The following is a 19852-nucleotide window of genomic DNA, read 5'->3' on the forward strand; positions in this document are numbered from 1 at the left end:
TATACTCTGACTGTTAGTATAAACTAGGGTTATTTTAGGTAATGAATCCTCTGCTATTTTGGACAGGTATTAGGGTATGGCCACACGTGCCCCTACACTTTCAGCAGCCTTCTTCCTTTCCTGCTCCCAGAACCACTGTGTCGGCCTGGGTGCATATACAAGCGGCAGGTTTCAGCATGGAAACCATGAGTATGCATTTCCCTACCTGTATCTGAGCCAATGCAATGGTTATGGGTGCAGGCAAGGAGAAATGCTGATGCCAGTGTAGGTTGGATACTTGGATACTCATGTGTAGCCCTCGTTGTTAAAATAGGTGCTGGTTTGCAGCAGTGCAATAAACATTTAAACTGTATTAAGATTGGCTTTGGGGAGTAGCTGACTTAGAAATTAAGGGATAACCATTGATCTCATGCTAGAGACCCTAATTTGATTCCCTGTGAATAACCTCTTGTAACTTTGAGCAAGTAACCAATCATTGAATAAAATAAGCCCTATAAAGCAGTTTTATAGTTTGAAGTGTCATAGGAGTAAAATCACTATAAATAAGGCTTGACCCCCTCCCCCCCCATATATTTCTGACCTTGTTATGCGGTAAAGGGATCCTGAAAAAAAGTTCTGGAGAACATATAGATATTGTGGCTTAATACCTTCCTGTTTGCGGCAAGTGTCCTTATTTGTGGGGTAGCATATATAATATGAGCAAGGTTTTGGGTTAATCAGGGCATATATATTGTGCTTTCAAATACTGAATGGGTAAAAAGGAATACTGAAGGGATAGACAAGACAAAGAATCGTTATTATTTATGTACATCAGATGGTATTGATACAGCTTTATCAGGACTAGAATAAAAACTTTTTTTTTAATTTATTTTTCCTCTCAAAATGTCAAGACACAAGTACTGCACTTTGTGATATTGAGCTTTTTAGCTACTCCACTGTTATTCTACAAAACCATGATGATCAGAGAAATTGTAAATAGGAACTCAAAATAATGCCTAAACCAAGGTATACTAACTGCTTGTCAATACGATATCTAGGAAATGTTACTTTGTGCATATATGTGACAAAAAGTTTTCAATAGAAATCTTGATACAGACCCCCCTTTCTAGTCTACGCATTTACCACATCCTGGCAAATGTCTATGTTTTGGAATCTGATAGAAATAGATATACGATTTCCTTCAATGTGATTATAGATACTTTTTCTACTTAATAGAATGGTTAATTGTGATGGCACAAAGAGAGATTTGTCACCACTGATTAGATTTGGGCTAACACAGGCAACACATCTCCCCTGAATACTTTCCCACTAGTGGTTAAAGTGAAGTGGTGCTTCATTTTTCAAAGCAGTCTGAAATTTTCCAGCAAAACTTTTTGCATTTTTTTTATCATGCGATGACCAGTTTCCCAGTGTTAATGAGTCCCAGTAAGTGCTAAGCATTGGGCATTCAAGCATATAGTTAGTTCAGGTGAATTGTCCTGTCATGCAAACTTGTGTGGTACACTTGCTTTTTGTCCATTACTGTGCAAATGCATTTCACCAAGCCAATAATGTAAAGCCTGGCCCAAATGGTCAGTTAAGTCTTACAGCATTGCCATGTTTGATATAGGTTTCTCTTGATGGGCACAAAGGTACAGAACATGTAAACAGAATTTTGTGTTCTTGAATCCTTGTCTCTCAAAGCTTCCACTTTCAAGCATCATATCTCCCACATAGCATTAGGTACCAATAAAAAACATCCTTAGGATCACCACAGTATTTGGAGGGCAGTGTCGGACCGGCCCACCAGGATACCAGAAAAACCATTTTGGTAACATGTACATGTTAACTGTTCTGTCTTTTGTAACCCTCTATTCTGTAAAGTGCTACGTAAATTGATGGCGCTATATAAATAATAATAATAATAATTCCCTATTTCTGAATGGAAACAAAGAGGGGAAATAGAAGAAGGGAAGATGGAAGGATAGATGCTAACAAGTAAATTAAAGAGACTAGGAGAATAAAGTGGTTGCACTAGGAAAGGAGGAAAAATAATTTGGAGAGTGGGCCTATGGTCTAAGGTTCTCTGGTGGGCCCCTGAGGTCACAGTTCGACACTGCTGGCAGGGGTCCCTTGGGGGGCTGCTGGGCCCCTGCGGTGGCAGCTTTGGTGGGCCCTGCACGCCAGCCCCCCCCCCCCCCCCCCAAGTCTGGCAGCATATACTCCATCACTTTGCTTGTGCTCAGCTATTGGATGTAAAAGCTTTTGTCTGAGTGTGTTGCTTGCTTTGTGTTAAGTGTAATTTCTCAGGTTGCCTCTCTCTAATATTTATATAAATGGACCTGTAATTCTGTTAAATATTAGAGTGCTTCTTGGCCACAGGCTGCCCTCACCCCACCGTGCTCAGAAATTTAGCATCAGAGCAGGTCGGGGGGGGGGGGGGGCTGTGTTGCTGCTCTAGAAGAACAGAACTTTCAGTTTAATAACCAGAATTTCAGCTCTTAAAGTTACCAGGACCTGATTTTTGCCACCCCTGGTAACATGTGCGGCGCTGTCGCCTGAGGTTCTCTGCTTGCAGCACCCCTGGTTAAATATATGATAAATCATTTTTGTACAGAAAAGGTGCCAATCCTAGTTGTGATATGTAAGAAGATACTTCACTAATCTTTCACTGTTGCTATAAACTGAAACTGTTTGTGGGATATCTAGGGTACACAATGAGTTAAGAGACATTGTTTTATAAACCAACTCTGACCCTTGTTGGCCCTCCCTTCAAATCTGCCTTGGATTTCATAGCTGCCTAAGTGGTGCTGTTTACAACATACCATTCATATTTTCAGCAAGACTAGCATATGTTCAGAGTAGCACAAGTCTTGGTTTCTGGCTGTTCTCTTGTAACTAAAAAATAAACAGGAAACTGATAAGTAGAGTGGTCTTTGCTGCTCTTCAAATGCTGCACCATTTTCTGTAATCTGCTTATTCAGCAGTACTGCTGTGAAGCCTATTTATTATTATTATTAACATTTATTCCGCAGCGCTGTACAATAAGTGGGTTTCATACACTTTCATTCTTTATTAACTTATATTTAGAGAGAACTACAAGGTATTTGTGATAAAAAAAAAAAAAACTTACATAGCCAAAAGTATGCTCACTGAAGACTTTGTACCAGACTTTGGAACATAGCTGTTGGGAGTAGCTCCCATTAACACTCAAGCATGAGTGCAGTCAGGCACTGATGATAAGTGATGGGCCATGAAAACAGCCAGGCATTATCTAGTATAAATAAATCTAAAGCAACTGGACTTGTTAAGTAATCATTGAAGATGTTATCCGAGCAGCTTCTTTAGTTCAACTGACTGGTATGTGAAGTCCTCAGCATTACATATCTACAACTAATCCAATCACAATGGCACTTTGTAACTCTTCAGGGCTCTGGCACACGGGGAGATTAGTTGCCCGTGACAAATCTCCCTGTTCGCGGGCGAATAATCCCCCGAATTGCCATCCCACCGGCGAAAATGTAAAACGCCGGTGGGATGGCATACGCGTCAGCGCGATTTCAGTGAAATTGCGAAAGTTGCCTTGAGAGGAAACTTCCGCGTTTTCACTGAAATCGCGCCGCCACGTATGCCATCCCACCGGCGATTTACATTTTCTCTGTGGGATGGCATTTCGGGGAGATTAGTCGCCCGCGAACAGGGAGATTTGTCAGGGGCGACTAATCTCCCCATGTGCCAGAGCCCTCAGAGAGGTGACACCTGAAACTCAGAGGTGTGAATGCCGTGGTGTTACATTGAAAGGATTACCAAAGTATCATGCAACTCATCGAAACAGGTGTTTGAGTTGCATGAATGGATGTGTGAAGAGTTCTGAAACTGCCGGGGTACAGATGTTAGAACAGCATTGTATGTAGCAGACAGATGGTCTTGAAGGCCCCCGCAGCAGAGTCTTGGCCTGTAGAGTTCGCCCTCCTATGTTGGGGGCCTTCTACACCATCTGTCTGCTACATACAATGCAAGGCGTCACCTCTCTGAAGAGTTACAAAGTGCCATTGTGATTGGATTAGTGGAAGAGTATATATGCTAAAGACTTCCCATACCAGTCAGTCTTCAATGAATACTTAACAGGTCCAGTTGCTCTAGATTTATTTATACTAGATGTACCATGATCTGGATGAATGAAAATATTCATAATCAACCCAGGCATTATTCCTCCACCACCAAACAGGCAATTAGCTTTCTTTTATCATCCATGTTACAGGGCAACATTTTTAAAATTTCAAAAGGGTTGCTCTGTAACATTTTGACTGGCTAACACAGTACTACAGCTTTTCCTCTTATCATCTACCAAACCCAGATTCTTCTGTCAAACTCTCAAATGATGAAGGATTCATTACTCCAGAGATTTGATTCCACAGTTTGAGTCCAGTGGTGATGTGCGTTTGCCAGTGCTTGGCATGGTGCATGATGATCTTAGGCTTGTGTGCAGCTTTTTATCATATAAGCCTAGTTACTTACAATGGATGGTTTTTATTCTGATGTTGCTTCCAGTGGTAGTATTTACTGAGTGTGGTTTGCGTTAGTGAACTAGTGTGGCCTACCCAGTGGTTCCTAGAGGTTTCCACTTCACAGTCATGAAACAAATGGGTTCTATGCAGTAAGTAGAAATTTGACAAAATGACTTCTTGGAAAGTCAGTGAACTCTTTATTATGAACCACTGTATTGCAAAGTCTTGCTAATGAGATTGCATGACCGTGTGCTTGATTGCATATTCCTTTAACTGTGTGAAGCGGAAAAGAATCTTATTTCGTAATTCGGATTTGTGCTTTAATGAATGGGCCCCTAAGTATTGTTACATAGGGTTGAAAAAAGACCAGTGTCCATCAAGTTCAACCCATCCAAGTAAACCCAGCACACCTAACTCACACCTACCAATCTATACACTCACATACATAAACTATAAATACAACCACTAGTACTAACTGTAGATATTAGTATCACAATAGCCATGGATATTCTGATTGATCAAGAACTCATCCAGGCCCCTCTTAAAGGCATTAAGAGAATCTGCCATTACCACATCTCTAGGAAGGGCATTCCACAACCTCACTGCCCTCGCTGTGAAAAACCACCTACACTGCTTCAAATGGAAGCTCCGTTCCTCTAATCTAAAGGGGTGACCTCTGGTGCGTTGATTGTTTTTATGGGGAAAAAAGAACATCCCCCATCTGCCTATAATCCCCTCTAATGTACTTGTACAGAGTAATCATGTCCCCTCGCAAGCGCCTCTTTTCCAGAGAAAACAACCTCAACCTCGACAGTCTAACCTCATAGTTTAAATCTTCCATCCCCTTTACCAGTTTAGTTGCACGTCTCTGCACTCTCTCCAGCTCATTAATATCCCTCTTAAGGACTGGAGCCCAGAACTGCACTGCATACTCAAGGTGAGGCCTTACCAGGGACCTATAAAGGGGCAAAATTATGTTTTCATCCCTTGAGTCAATGCCCTTTTTTATACAAGACAGCACTTTATTTGCTTTAGTAGCCACAGAATGACACTGCCTGGCATTAGACAACTTGTTATCAACAAAAACCCCTAGATCCTTTTCCATTAAGGATACCCCCAACACACTACCATTCAGTAGATAGTTCGCGTTTATATTATTTCTACCAAAGTGCATAACTTTGCACTTATCAACATTGAACCTCATTTTCCAGTTTGCTGCCCAGTTTTCTAATTTTGTCAAATCGCTCTGCAAAGTGTCAGCATCCTGCATGGAACTTATAGTTTTGCACAATTTTGTGTCATCAGCAAAAATAGAAACAGTACTCTCTATGCCCACCTCCAGGTCATTAATAAACAAGTTAAAAAGCAAAGGACCAAGGACTGACCCCTGCGGTACTCCACTAACCACACTGGTCCAATTAGAAATGTTCCATTTACAACCACTCTTTGTACTCTATCCTTCAGCCAGTTCTCTATCCAATTACAAATATTATGTTCTAGGCCAATATTCCTTAATTTGATCATTAACCTTCTGTGAGGTACTGTATCAAACGCTTTAGCAAAGTCCAAGTAGATGACATCAACTGCCATTCCAGCATCGAGGTTCCTACTCACCTCCTCATAAAAGGCGACTAAATTAGTCTGGCAAGATCTGTTACGCATAAAACCATGCTGGCACAAACTAATAGTATTGTGAACTGCAATGTATTCAAGTACCCTATCCCTTATTACCCTGATGTCTCTCCATCAGGTGTGCAGGTCACAAGAGAAAAGGGGAGAAAAAGGGGATGTGCAGCAGAAAGGAATAGTCTAAGAGAAATTAGAGGACAAAAGTGGAGGACCTTAACTCTAAATCACTACCAAATGGTATTGCTTTATCTTTTCTGTGAAATTGTAAGCTATTTTGTGCAGAAAGCAATTTTGTGCTCTTTCAGTTTATGTAAATTTCATAAGCTTTTTCAATATTTCTTAACTTGTTTTAATTCCGCTTCTGTAACACAATATATGGCTCTAAAGACCTGACTATTGTAATATAAAAATATAAATTATGAATTTCCATGGCTTACTGTTCCCTGTTAAGATAACACCCTGCCTACACTAGCTTTCTTCTTTAATCATCCAAACTATAAATCTTTCTAAAATAAGCAAGCCTTTTAACATTTCTTAAAATCAATTGAAAGCTTGCACTTAACAATCTTTTTTCCCATGTGTCATTGGGTACAAAAGCAAAACATCAGACATATTACTACCATAAGCCTCCTGGACAGTTTGATATTATTCTATCTGTTGTTAAAGTTCCTAAAAGTAAATTGACCCAAAAAAGTTATACAGGGCTAAATATTTTTGGATGTAAATAATGGGTGAAGTCTTTCCATTCAAAGAAGAGGTATGGAATCCATTATCCGGAAGCCCTTTATCCAGAAAGCTCAAATTTAAGCCAATCTACCATAAACTCCATTAGAAGCAAATAATGCTAAATTTTAAAAATGATTTCCTTTTTCTATGCATATTAAATAATAAGATGTAATTAAAACTTATTGATGGCAAAAGAATCCTATTGGGTTAGATTAGTATTGAAATGATTTTTAAGCAGACATAAGGTATGGAGATCCAAATTATGGAAAGACCCCTTATCCAGAAAACCCCAGGTCCTGAGCATTCTGGATTAGAGGTCCCAAACCTATAGCAAGCTGAGTTTTTGTTGCCCCCTCCCCATCACCCAGGAGAGGCAAGCACATGGGGTTTGGTTTGCAGTTTGGTAGTTATGAAACTGCTATATTAGACAGTGCATTTGTGCTCTTTAACACAAAGGGGCTGATTTATCAAAGTATGACAGGTCCGAAATACAAAAATTTCGTATTTTTTCGTACTGTGCATATTTTCTGCAACTTTTTCGTACTTTGCGACAAAATTGTATTGTCACGCCAAGTATGAAAGCTTCGGATTCATTCAAGCTTTGGTATTGTGACTTTCCTTGGGCCAGGTTGGAGCTGCAGAGTGCCATTGAGTCCTATGGGAGACTTTCCTTGGGCCAGGTTGGAGCTGCAGAGTGCCATTGATTCCTATGGGAGACTTTCCTTGGGCCGGGTTGGAGCTGCAGAGTGCCATTGAGCCCTATGGGAGACTTTCCTTGGGCCAGGTTGGAGCTGCAGAGTGCGATTGATTCCTATGGGAGACTTCCAAAATCATGCACAGAAGGATCAAAGTCAGAAAGGTTTTCCTGCCGTTTACGATTGTCCAGATATGAAATTTTTGTGACTTTCGGATTGCCAATACGATATTATCGTGACTAATACAATTTTTTTGTAAGCATTTTCGTGATATTTGCATTTGAAATTATCGTATCTAGTCCAAATTTTACCCATTTTTGGATTTGAACTCGTATTTTGATGAATGTGACCCAAAATGTTGGGATTTCCAGAACAAAAAGGAACTCTTTAGTTAATATGCATGGATTTTGCTATCCTTTTTAAAAGGCTGTCTGAGGCATGGCTCTCACCTTGACTTATGGCAATAATGCCCCAGTTTTCACTAAATAAATACCAACAGGAAAACTAACAGTACCTAGAAATTAATCACCCCAACAATTTTCTTACCATGTCAATTAGTCATTTAGTTAATCGGACAGGTTAAAAAATTTCTGTTAGAGAACAGCTAACACTCACAGAGGAACTTGCTTACTTCAACATTAACGTTTCTCTCCTTCTTTTCCTGATATGCTGTTTCCAATACTATTGCAAGTGCTGCTTTGTATTCAGCATTCATATATACAGGACTAATTTTTAAACAAAATGACAAAGCTTTGTGCACACGATTGATCGTAGCACTTTGGTTTGTATAAATACATACTATACGTTTAAGGAACAATATCCATCCCAGGATGAAAATTTCCATAAGTCACTACTATTTCTGGGACATAATTTTTATATGAATTGTTGTCTGTCAATTAATGGCCAGAAAATTGTCCGATTTGTTGCTTTTACGATTTTAATCCTACAGTTTAAATCTAAATTTTACTTTTAGATTGTTGCAGTAAAACATACAAATGATATCTGAACGTTTGCCGTAAGACAGCTAAAATCTGAATGTTTATGACCAGCTTTGGGTGGGGCTCTTAACTCATAATTAAAAAAAAGGCCTCAAATTAAATTCACACCTTGCATGACTGATTCTCACTTAACTGAAGTGCATGTCGGTTTCTGGTCAGTCATGTAGCATGAATCCAAAGTAAATGCAGATTAACTAGATAATATGTAAATTTATTAGGTTTGCTGCTTGAAAATGCAAGATAACATACTAGATTAGAACTGTCTGCAGTAAAGCTTTTAAAGGCATTTGTCAACCCTAATTACATAATTACTAAATTGCACTAAAGGTAGATAAACTAATTTAGAACAGCCACCTACTGTTTAATCTTGTACCTTAACTGATAATGGTAATGCTACATGTCTGGCTTTAAGAGGTGTTGGTAGACTTGTTTATGTCGAAGATCTGTTTAAATGGAGGATGGAATACACCAATAGGGTTCAACATCACTTCTTGGCTTTCTGGCTAAGATCAAGTGTAGTATCGGTTTTATTTATTTCTTGTTATTTCTTATCAGTGTAGGGTACATCCTCCAGCAATGGAGTGTTTGGTTTTAGTGTATCACACATTTAACAGAGATGCACTGCCTACCTGTGAAAATGGCACATGGGCACATTACTTTGGCACTTTAAAGGAGAAGGAAAGTCAGTCACTTGGGGGTGCCAAAATGTTAGCCTAACTTTTAGCTGCAGCGTTTCCTACTTTGTGGTTCGCTGTGCGCGCATGCGTAGTAGAGTGAAAAGCTGAACTTTAATAGAGAAGTCGGCTTTCCACTCTACTGCGCATGCGCCTGTCCCGGACAATCAGCAGCAATAGATCTCCAAGTCCAGCACTGATCTGGGGAGAGATATGTGACAATTAGGTTTCTTTTACTCCTGCAACCCAGCCCCACTCTAGACGCATTTGGTTTATGCTGACCCCTCATTAGTCTTGCAGTGAAGGGGATCTCAAGACTCTCCCTGCAGACTTTATTGTAGTAGGGGTTGGGGATAAAGGGGCATGCCCTAGTGTCCTCAAGCAAAGGAAGGTCCAAAGACTTAATTTTCATTTTTCTGCCTTTTGGCTGGGTGATATAAAATACAATGGGTTTCCAGCACACTTGTGGGAAGTTTATCAGAGGGGTGCATGCAGCATCATATGTTCACCTCTACATACCTTCAGGCTTCAATATATTAAAATTGCAGCACTCCCGTTTCATTTTCATAAAACCGCCTTTATTTTACATATGGCACAGACACAACAAGGTTTCGGACCTCCTGGTCCTTTCTGTTAGCTTGAGAAAGGACCAAGAGGTCCGAAATGTTGCTTTGTCTGTGCTATATGTAAAATAAAGGCAGTTTTATAAAAATGAAATGGGAGTGCTGCAATTTCGATATTTTGACTGGGTGATCTCAGAGTTTTATGAACTTAGCCTTTTTTAAAGGCTAAGTCATTGCACCCTTATAAACTTTGTAAGTTTTTGGCATTATTTTGCACTGGGTAATATGAAGCAAGCTTGGGGTTTCAATAAAAAAAATAGGATCAAACATGCCTTCATCCAACATAAGGGACCCTGTTCTGTCAGAATTAATAGTGAAAAGGTAAGTTTTTAGCAGATTCAAAATACTACACTAGAAGATCACAAGAAGAGAGATTTAACAAATTATTAGTGTGTACATTAGTGTTTTGTTAAATCTCTCTTCTTGTGTCATCTGACACAGTAGCAGGTTGGGTGGCTGAATATGCTCTAAATCAGTGGTCCCCAACTAGTGGCTTATGATGTTACTTACCAACCCCTTTGATGTCTGAAGGAGACACAGAGCCTCCTTTAGGCCAACAGTCCACATGGGGATTCCAAATAGCCAATCACAGCCTTTTATTCCGTATCCTTAAGGAACTTTTTTCATGCTTGTGTGGCTCACCAACACTTTTTAAGTAAGTGTGGCTTACAAGTAGGGATGCACCAAATCCAGGATTAAACTCGGTATTCGTCCAGGATTCAGCCTTTTTCGGCACGGTTCGGCTTCCACGGTCCTGTTTGAACCGAATCCTAATTAGCAAACGGAACACAGAAGTTTAACCCTCCCGGATCCTAATTAGCATATGCTCATTCGGATTCGGTTCGGTTTGGTATTCGGCCGAATTCCTTGGGATGGATTCGGGGGTTCGGCCCAACCCAATAAACTGGGTTTGGTGCATCCCTACTTACAAGTAAAAAAAAGTTACGGATACATGATCAAAATTTTGATGCCAGAGCAAAAGAGAGGGAAATCTACCTGTATATGAAATGAAATCCATTCATGAAACTTTTTCAATGTAGCTAAAGTAGCTACTTTAGTTAGTAGCCATCACACCGAGGCCCATGGTTTCAAGCTTCTATCTCTCTGTTTAACTGTGCTTCCAGTTCCTACAGTATATTGTCTGACTATATATATTCAAAATAACATAGTAAGTGCAGTTGGGAAGGGTAAGCTAGAAAAACCTCTACTTCTAAATAATATAAAGACATTTTTTTTTAGAGCTAGACAATCAACCTCCATATGCCACGGAAGCTAAACAAGGAGAAAAATCCACAAAAATGCCAATCTAATTACTTTTTTCAAATAAATGGACACATTATATGGAATTTAAACTTTTATTGGCATATGTGACCAGCTTTAAAAGTAGTAGGTATTTGGACTAATCCAATTCTATGGACTTAGTACATCCCTATTTTTAAAACCTGTAATACGAGGTTGCATGCAGGGTTCCTTGATTATATTGCATAGATTTTGTCTGCTCAGGTCAGTGGATGCTAGTCCTTCAGTAATATATATAACGTAACATTTTAACTGACAAAGAAGTTGGAAATTGCACTTTTCCATAAAGCAGCATGGAGATCACATAGAGTGAAACTGGATAAAGGATTACAGGTATAGGACCCATTATCCAGAATGCTTGGGACCAAGGGTATTCCAGATAAGGGGTCTTTCTGTAGTTTGGATCTCCATACCTTAAGTCTACTAAAAAAATCAATAAAACATTAATTAAACCCAATAGGATTGTTTTGCATCCAATAAGGATTATTTATATCTTAGTTGGGATCAATTACAAGGTACTGTTTTATTATTACAGAGAAAAAGGAAATCCGTTTTAAGATTCTGAATTATTTTATTAAAATGGAGTCTATGGGAGACGGGCTTTCCGTAATTCGGAGCTTTCTGGATAACAGGTTTCCGGATAAGGGATCCCATACCTGTATTATATCAAATACTTTGTTGGGGTTATATGCATGAATAAGCATTTAAATAATGACCCTTGATTGGCTAGAATGATTAACCTTAAACAGCCTATAGATGTAGCTTGCTTCTGCGATGTTATTTCACATTGTCATTATATGTAGACTGCAAATACTTTCCAGCACCTGCTGCCTGTCAGCGTGTGAACTAAAAACACTTTCCAGAAGCATCCAGACTGTGTTCTCATCTGTCCTCACAATGTTTGTCTGAAAGTAGATAGCACTGCTCAGATTCAAATGAAACAACCTGATTTAACCTCTCTACCTACCTTAAAGTACCTTGAGAACTCATGTGACACTGGCAGGAACCTTAGACTAAGTACAGTCAATCCTTAACCCCCATTATGAATATGAGCATTTGTTCTCTCCAGTACACACATAACTATAAAAACAAAACCTGTTTAGGACTTTGCACTTGTTAAACAGAATCCCTAGCTAATGTATTAAAAAGAAATCTGACGTATGAATCACTATTTTCTAGTGTAAAGTTTTTGGGTATTGTGTTTCACTTACATTCTTCACTTTCTGTTCAAAGAGAAGCAACCCTCTAGTGTGTTGTTTAATGCTTTTAAACTGACTTTTAAGTGTGTCATTGCTCTAAAGTTTGTTCATTGGGCTAGGTTGCCAAATTAGCAGAATTTTGCCACACTGAGCCAAATACATGTTGGGTCAAATCTGACTAGTCTGGGTTTTTGCCCCTTGGGTCCGTGAATGGATCATCTGGGGAATCTGCTCAGTGCCCTTTGCTCTGGCTTGTGTACAGGTGCCTGTGCCTTCTGAAACATGCCCAAAATATCAACTTATCCTTTGATATCTAAATGAATCCAGTAGGGTCAGGTTATTGCAGTGGTCACTACACACAGTCTTATGGGCTTACAGTAAAAAAAGATGAAATTGGCATGCAATATCTACCTGCCTATGGACTTCACCTTCACAAACAGTGCATTTTCATTATACAGTACTGTTCTTTTTATATAACCACCATACATGTACTGCCAGGTTATGCATTTTAATCTATTAATTTATATGACATGCTCTTTAGAAAAAAAATTGGCCTGGTATCTCCAGTATATGGGTTGGTTTGTTTTTTCCTTCTGTATGATTTCTTTTTAAAATTGGAAACATGTTTACCTATGGTCACTAAAACTAAGCACTTGATATTTTAATAGCTATATATTTGTTTGTCGTGACATGCCTTTCAGAACACTATGCTGTCTTTCCACTATTGTAGCTTGCAGCAATCCTGCCAGAAGGTAGAATAAGACAGGCCTAGACTGGGATTCAAAGTAGACCCTGGCCTTTAAAGTACACAGAGGCCCAAACAGCTCCCCCACAGCCCACTAAATAGTGACTATCTATGGCATCTTACAGCAGCCCCTCTGGCATTTGCCAGAATGCACAGATTGCCAGTCCAGGCATGGAATGAGGTCTAGTCCCTTTGCTTTATAAACAAACTTATCCAATCACACCAAGTTGTAACTCTGCTGCAGTTGTTGTAGGGCGCTATAAGCATCTTACAGCCTGATCCACTGTGCAAAATCCACATGTAATAGAACAGAGGCAACATTTCAATAGGAAAATACATCCCTTGTATTAAAATATTTTATTGTAAGTTATACTGTGCAAACCCTCTGTAGCAGGCACAACATTTTGGGTGGAAGGGGCTCTCATCTCCCTTCTTCTGTGGTATTCTATTGCATCTAGTTCCTTTGCACCATCAAAGAGCAAGTAATGTCAGTGCCATATCAAAGAAAAATATCCACAGCAGTAGTATTTTTAAACCTTGAGAAGAGTTGGGGAGCACATCAGTCATGGAGTTTAGTGAACTGACGGTCATTGCCAGCAATTGTATCTAGAAAAATGTTAGAAGCAAATCTGCTTTTTATTATAGTTATGCTTTTGTCATGTTGTCAAGTTGAAAAAAGTATAGAATTCTTTGTTTGGAACGTGGTGAGGAAAGCTGAAAGTGTGGTGGGCCTGCCTGTTGTAGTATTGCTGGATATAATAAACTGGACCGAAAATAGGTGACTCTTGCTGAATTCATAGAGCCAGCAGTATTATTTCAATATAAAATCTATTCTACAAGTTTGGTAGCAGCATAATTTTTCCTCCAAATACTTTTGTGATGAATGTTGCAGTCTAATTCCTTTTGCCAGCCATTAGGCTCATGTAACCTAGCAGAAACAATGTTTCAGTTAACCTTTTAACTTTCTTTGTACATAAAATGTGATTATGGGGTGTACTTCCTTCTGGGAAACACCAGCCACAATGGAAAATGTTCCCTTTAAAACTTGAAACAAAATTCCAGAACATGAAATGCACTCTGTTAAAATGCTTAGCTGTATGGCTTGTTTCTGGTCTAGATAGTTTAACCGTGTTTATTACATATACATTTGCACACTTATTAGAGAGGGATCAGAAACTTTGGCACCCTTCACTCAGACATCTGTAATAGCTATTTAACAAAACCAAATAGCTGTAGTAGCGTTTGGTGCCTGCCCTGGCAGACTGATAATGCTCTTGTTGAAAACAGCTATGAAGACCTCTCCAGGGGGTAATCTCAGAAAAAGAACCTTCTTAGAAAGGCTCAGGTTTAACAGTTACAGGAGCAGGGCTGACATGACAGAACTCCTTTAGTAGTTGAACACAGCAAGGGGCCTGCTTTGAAGTACTGGGCAGCCCCGGGCCCAATTATAGATTCTGTCTCTTAAAGTAACACGCACTGCCACAGTGGCAATAAACTGGAGAAACTTAACCTGAAAACACATGTTTTGCTGTTTTATATACTTTTTTCATAACATTTAAATTTTATTAGTTTCGTTTAAAAGTTAGCAGCCAATTTAAACCATTTGCTTTAGTGCCGGGTTTCAGCCATTAGAAGTGCCACCATAAAGGGTAATTAGATTTATGCAGCAATACATTAAAGCCATTTTGAGATCAGTATTGGGTTTGGGTTGTAATTCTTCTTCTTTTCTCTTATGGCAATAACAAATTCAGCTACTTTTAACACAAATCTAGAAACACTGAAATTTAGTCACTGTTGAAATAATTTTCCAAGAGAGAAAAACGATCTCTAATTTATTCCACAGTTGTGTAATGCATGCTGAAACTTTTCATAATTATATAATTACTCATGCCCATGCAAAATGCTTGTCACTGAGACACCATATGTAATAAACATTTATAAAATAAAAAGGTTGTTTAATGATGAAATTATTTTATTATTATAATTACTATTATTATTATTATCATCAATACAATATATTTAAATGGGTATCATGTTGGCAGACAGTTAGTGGCAGTATGCCTCCTTGTTCAACATGGTCACTGACTAGCCTGTCTGCTAAACATGCTTTTTGCCCATTGTTTTAATCTTGAAATATTTTTTTTTTCTTTTATAATTATTTCTTAAGCTAAACAGGGCAAACATTGTGTAGCTTCATTAAACATAAAAAAAAGTGTTTTTAGCACAAGCCCCATTTATTGAACCCATGTTGAATAATGAGATCGTCCGTAGTGTGCGTGTTGTGTGAATGTTATAGGGAACCAATAGTGTGTCCTGCTGTGTTTTGTTCAGACAGCTCAGTCATGCTTTATTTGTTGTAGGGATGCACCAAATCCACTTTTTCGTATTTGGCCAGACCCCCGAATCCTTTGTAAAGGATTCGAGCGAATACTGAACCAAATCCAAATCCTTACTAGCATTTGCTAATTAGGTTTTGGAAGAGTTAAATGTCAGCGCGCACAAAGCATGCAGCAAAAAACTTCAGTACGTACGTGACAAAAAGTCATGTGTTTTTTTCGGATTCAGGCCTGGACCGTGGATAGGCTTAAATCTGAATCCTGCCGAAAAAGGCTGAATCTTGGCTGAATAGCGAACCGAATCCTGGATTAGGTGCATCCCTAATTTGTTGCAGTACAATATTTATACTTTTTTTTTGTATCTTAATGTATTTTATTTATGATAGAAAAGAACGTTTAATAAAAGTAATTTTCTCTTAGCAGCTACTGCGTAGAAGCTCAGAATGTGACAAAGCATGTTTGCTAGTCTTCCAGACTATATTTGCTGTTTGAGATAATAGGACATGTAATTAAGACAAGAAGTCTGCAACAAGTAAACAAGCAATAAACTTTGAAGGCTAAGATGACTCCTATAATACAAAGTCCTATATACATGTCTGTGTGTATTTATACGTTTATGTGCTTTTATATTAGGAATGCACCAAATTCAGCATTTAGGGTGGAATTTGGCCAAACCTTAGTACTTGTTGCAGAATTTATAAAGTGAGTCACAAATATTTTATAAATCATATCCTCATAAACAGTGATGTTATCAGTAATTGGTACTTACAGATGTAATTTCTATCTAACTGACTGAAACTTGTGTAATTTAAAAAAAAAAAAAAAAAAAAAAATTAGAAGTCACCTCAGAGTTCCATGACCTGTACAAAAGCATTCGACCTTGAGTCTCGTGCTTTTATATGGTAGTGGAACTCTGTGACTTATAATATCCTTATATTTGCCAAATGGGGCTACTTTATTCAATATATATGTATGTGTATTTACAACAAGTCACAGACCCGTTATAATTTTTGTAAGTGAGTGTCCTTGGATTTATACTTACTGTACAGCGCTGCGGAATATATTGACGCTTTATAAATAAATGTTAATAATAATAATAGACACTTGCAACTGAAGTTAATGATGAGGTGTTTTGAGGTGCCTGACACAGAGCAATTAAATGCTTGGGTGCCAAAACCCATGGACTAGTTACCATGATAAGGGAAAGCAAAAATTATAAAGTAATCTGTAAAAATTTTAATATTTTCACAGATATATATATATATATATAGATGTTATCTGGGTGCCAGTGCAAGAACAATAATACCGGCGTAGAGCGATGGCACACATAGGGTTTTCATACAGGAGTCATAGATTAAAAAAAATAAGAGGTTCCGAACCAACAAATGTCGCTTTGGGGGACAGCAGGTGGTTCCCCCTCCCCCAGTGAGGGCCGTGTCCTATAGTATATAAGCGGCACGTATGTGTCCTATGAATTGGAACCCTGTATGTGAGAGAGCGTAATGGGCAATGCCGACCCGAATTCTGGGTTCTTCAGCTTTTGATGTACGTGGTGGGTAATCTCGGTCGCGAGGCGCAGCAACATAGGGCTACTCTCGTGTCGTCCTTGTTACTGACTGCAGGCACGTCTGCCCCTTACAGCCCTAGGATGCACGGCTGGGTAAGTCTATACTGACACCTGCGGTATTGCCCTAACGCTGGGACCTCCGTGTCCACTCACCACTACTCTGTTGCCTAGCAATGGCGGCAGACATATAGGCACGAGCCAGGGGGCACGCTATATGCGACACATCGATCCCTGACTTTATGAACGGTTCTCTGAGGTGTAAACGAAACCACTGTTCCCGTTTATGCGCTTGTTTAGGAGCTCTGGTGACTAGTATTGGCCACTTAGGGGAGGTCTGTGTGTATCTGACACAAGTAATAAAATCAAGACTGAAATGTGGGACAAAGGAGATAGGGTTTATGACCTTTGTCAAGGAATTGATATCCATTAATTGCCACATGAAATGTACATAATCAAATTTTTGTGAGCTATTTTGAGATATTAAGATTTGAGAAACTAAGATTTAGGGCTCTGGCACACGAGGAGATTTGTCGCCTGCGTTTTTTCCCCCTGGTGCTTTGGCGACAAGTCGCCACGACAATACCCACAAAGAGATTTCATGCGAGTTGAGCTCCAGGCGATCTGCTACCCATGGTACACTCAACAGTTAACCCCCCCTCATGTTTACTCAAGTCGCTCAGAAAAGGGTCTGTGTGCGATTTGAAACAGCAGGCGACTTGAAGTAGCCTCTTATGTTTTGACGCTGGCGATTTCCATTGATTTAGCATTGGCGTCTTGTCGCTCGTCTTGTCGCCAAATCGCTCTTTTAAAAATCGCCGGCGACAAATCTCCTCGTGTGCCAGAGCCCTTAGAAGCTACAGGTGATTCTTCAAAGCAAAAATGACATACAAAACATATCCTATTGAATTTTCATTTCTAATAAGTGTAATTTAGTTTTGTGCTTAATCTGATCCTTTCAGAAATATCCTTTAGACCAGCAAGTTGCACAGTGCTTATTTATTGATGTTAAACCAAAGCTTAGTATTTTGCAATATTAACCCCCCGTGGTTGTGTAATATAAGGTACAACATTTGCTACTGTGCTTATAACCTATAGTAACCAATCAGCAGGTGGCATTTACTGGTCACCTGTTTAAAAGCATATCATTGGTTGCTGTGGGTTGTACCTTTTATTGCATATGGTGGATTGCATTTTAATTCAGCAAGGTGCTAAATCAGATGGTAAACTTTTCATGCCAGACCCTTACAATTACTTTTTTTTTTTTTATAAATACAATAGTATGGACTGAGAAATCCGTGCTGAGAATAAGTATTTAATATGCACCTATACTACAATGAATAGATCCCTGGTAACTGAAGACTGTCTTTATATAAACACAGACAACTGTTCCTTAGGTTAGGTTTATAACCTGCAATGTGGACATAGGCTTACGGTGCCTTTTTATGCAGCATTAATTGCTTAGGTTTGGGTCCCTTGGCTGGCCATTCTGTGTGACTGCCATGCAGTCCGTGTTGATAGGGTCTGTGTTCAAACGAAATCAGCAGTAGCTCTTACCTTTTATTTGGTTTACATACATGTCAGATCAGCACCATTTGGCTAAATTGTACATAATCAGGATTTTTGGCCAACATTCTATGGAGTTGGAAATGGAAAATCAAAACATCTGGCCAGCTAGTCTGAGTGTTGAATGAAATGTGCATTGGCTTATAATTGGCTCATTGATGCGTTCCTAGCCTCGCAGCCCGCATATAGTCTATATGACCTTGAGGGCAAAAGTGGGCATATCTGGGAAGGATCTGCTAATTTTGTGATATCACCAAACAAGCAGATCCTTAAGTGTATGGCCCCCTTCAGACCAATATAGGCACTGCTTGAGAGATACTTTGTTTTAGCCTTCTACATGGACTCACAGTATTGTAATGGATAAGCAGACATAGTTGTGTGTTTATTATTTGTTATCCATAAAAGCACATTAGGGTTTGCTTCCTCATGCCTATGGCACTCCTTGCTGTTACTGATACATTGATTAGAGTTGACAGTCACATTCCATAAACATTAATTAATTTTTTGGAATACTTTTTTTTTTTTTCTGGTAAGCCCGTGGTTTCCTGATTTACAGCCTTTTCCATTTCCTATTTGTTCTGTACTAGGGTTACATTCACTTTGTCAAGAATGTTGGCTGCTGAAGTCAGGGCATCATGTGATTTCTGCTTCTTTTCTCCCCCCCCCCCTTTCTCCCTTGTCATGCATACTCCCCACCTTCAGTATGTGCCTCGGCACACGCTGTTCAGTAAACAAACTTCAGAGAACCAGAGAGAGCTGGTTTTGATCAGCTAATTCATTCACACAGAGCCCTCACAAAGGGTAGTCCAGTTGCATAGCCTTGACAAGGAGGCTAGAGGGCGGTGAAGCCAATATTTTTGTTTTCATTAGTGCTTTTTATAGCTGTGAAGCGCCAGCTGTAGCTGGTTAACATGAGCTCAAATCATCCTCTAGCGTGCAGTGTCTGTGTATTGGGCCGGGATCTGCTGATGGAAACAGAGATGTTAGTCATGGTGTCATTGGATGTATTTATATGAACTTTGTATTGTACATGCTGTTAGTCACTAAATAGAAACAAGATGAAAGGGGAAGGGTGGGGGAGTCGCCTTGCTGAAAACTTACACTTTTATTACTAATGCAGGGTGCCCTGTAGATCACTGAATGTACAGTCCACGGTGATAAGGGCAGCAAACACTGTGAAATAGCACCCATGATGATCTTTTTATCCCTGATGCTAAAGATGAATTAAGTTGCTCAACTTACGGTACCATTATTTTTAGAACTTATGAGTCCTTCTGGTTTGGTAAATTGGATTTACCTTGGTACATAGTA

At 39.2% G+C, this 19852-nt stretch overlaps 1 protein-coding gene and 1 pseudogene across 3 annotated transcripts in view; both read left to right on the forward strand.

Moving 5' to 3' along the window:
- Positions 1-19852, forward strand: part of spidr (scaffold protein involved in DNA repair) — a 173644-nt gene that overhangs the window by 95030 nt on the left and 58762 nt on the right.
- Positions 9019-9183, forward strand: LOC116411809 (annotated as a pseudogene).

Source organism: Xenopus tropicalis, chromosome 6 (genome assembly GCF_000004195.4).
Source record: "Xenopus tropicalis strain Nigerian chromosome 6, UCB_Xtro_10.0, whole genome shotgun sequence".
NCBI classification, from domain to species: domain Eukaryota; kingdom Metazoa; phylum Chordata; class Amphibia; order Anura; family Pipidae; genus Xenopus; species Xenopus tropicalis.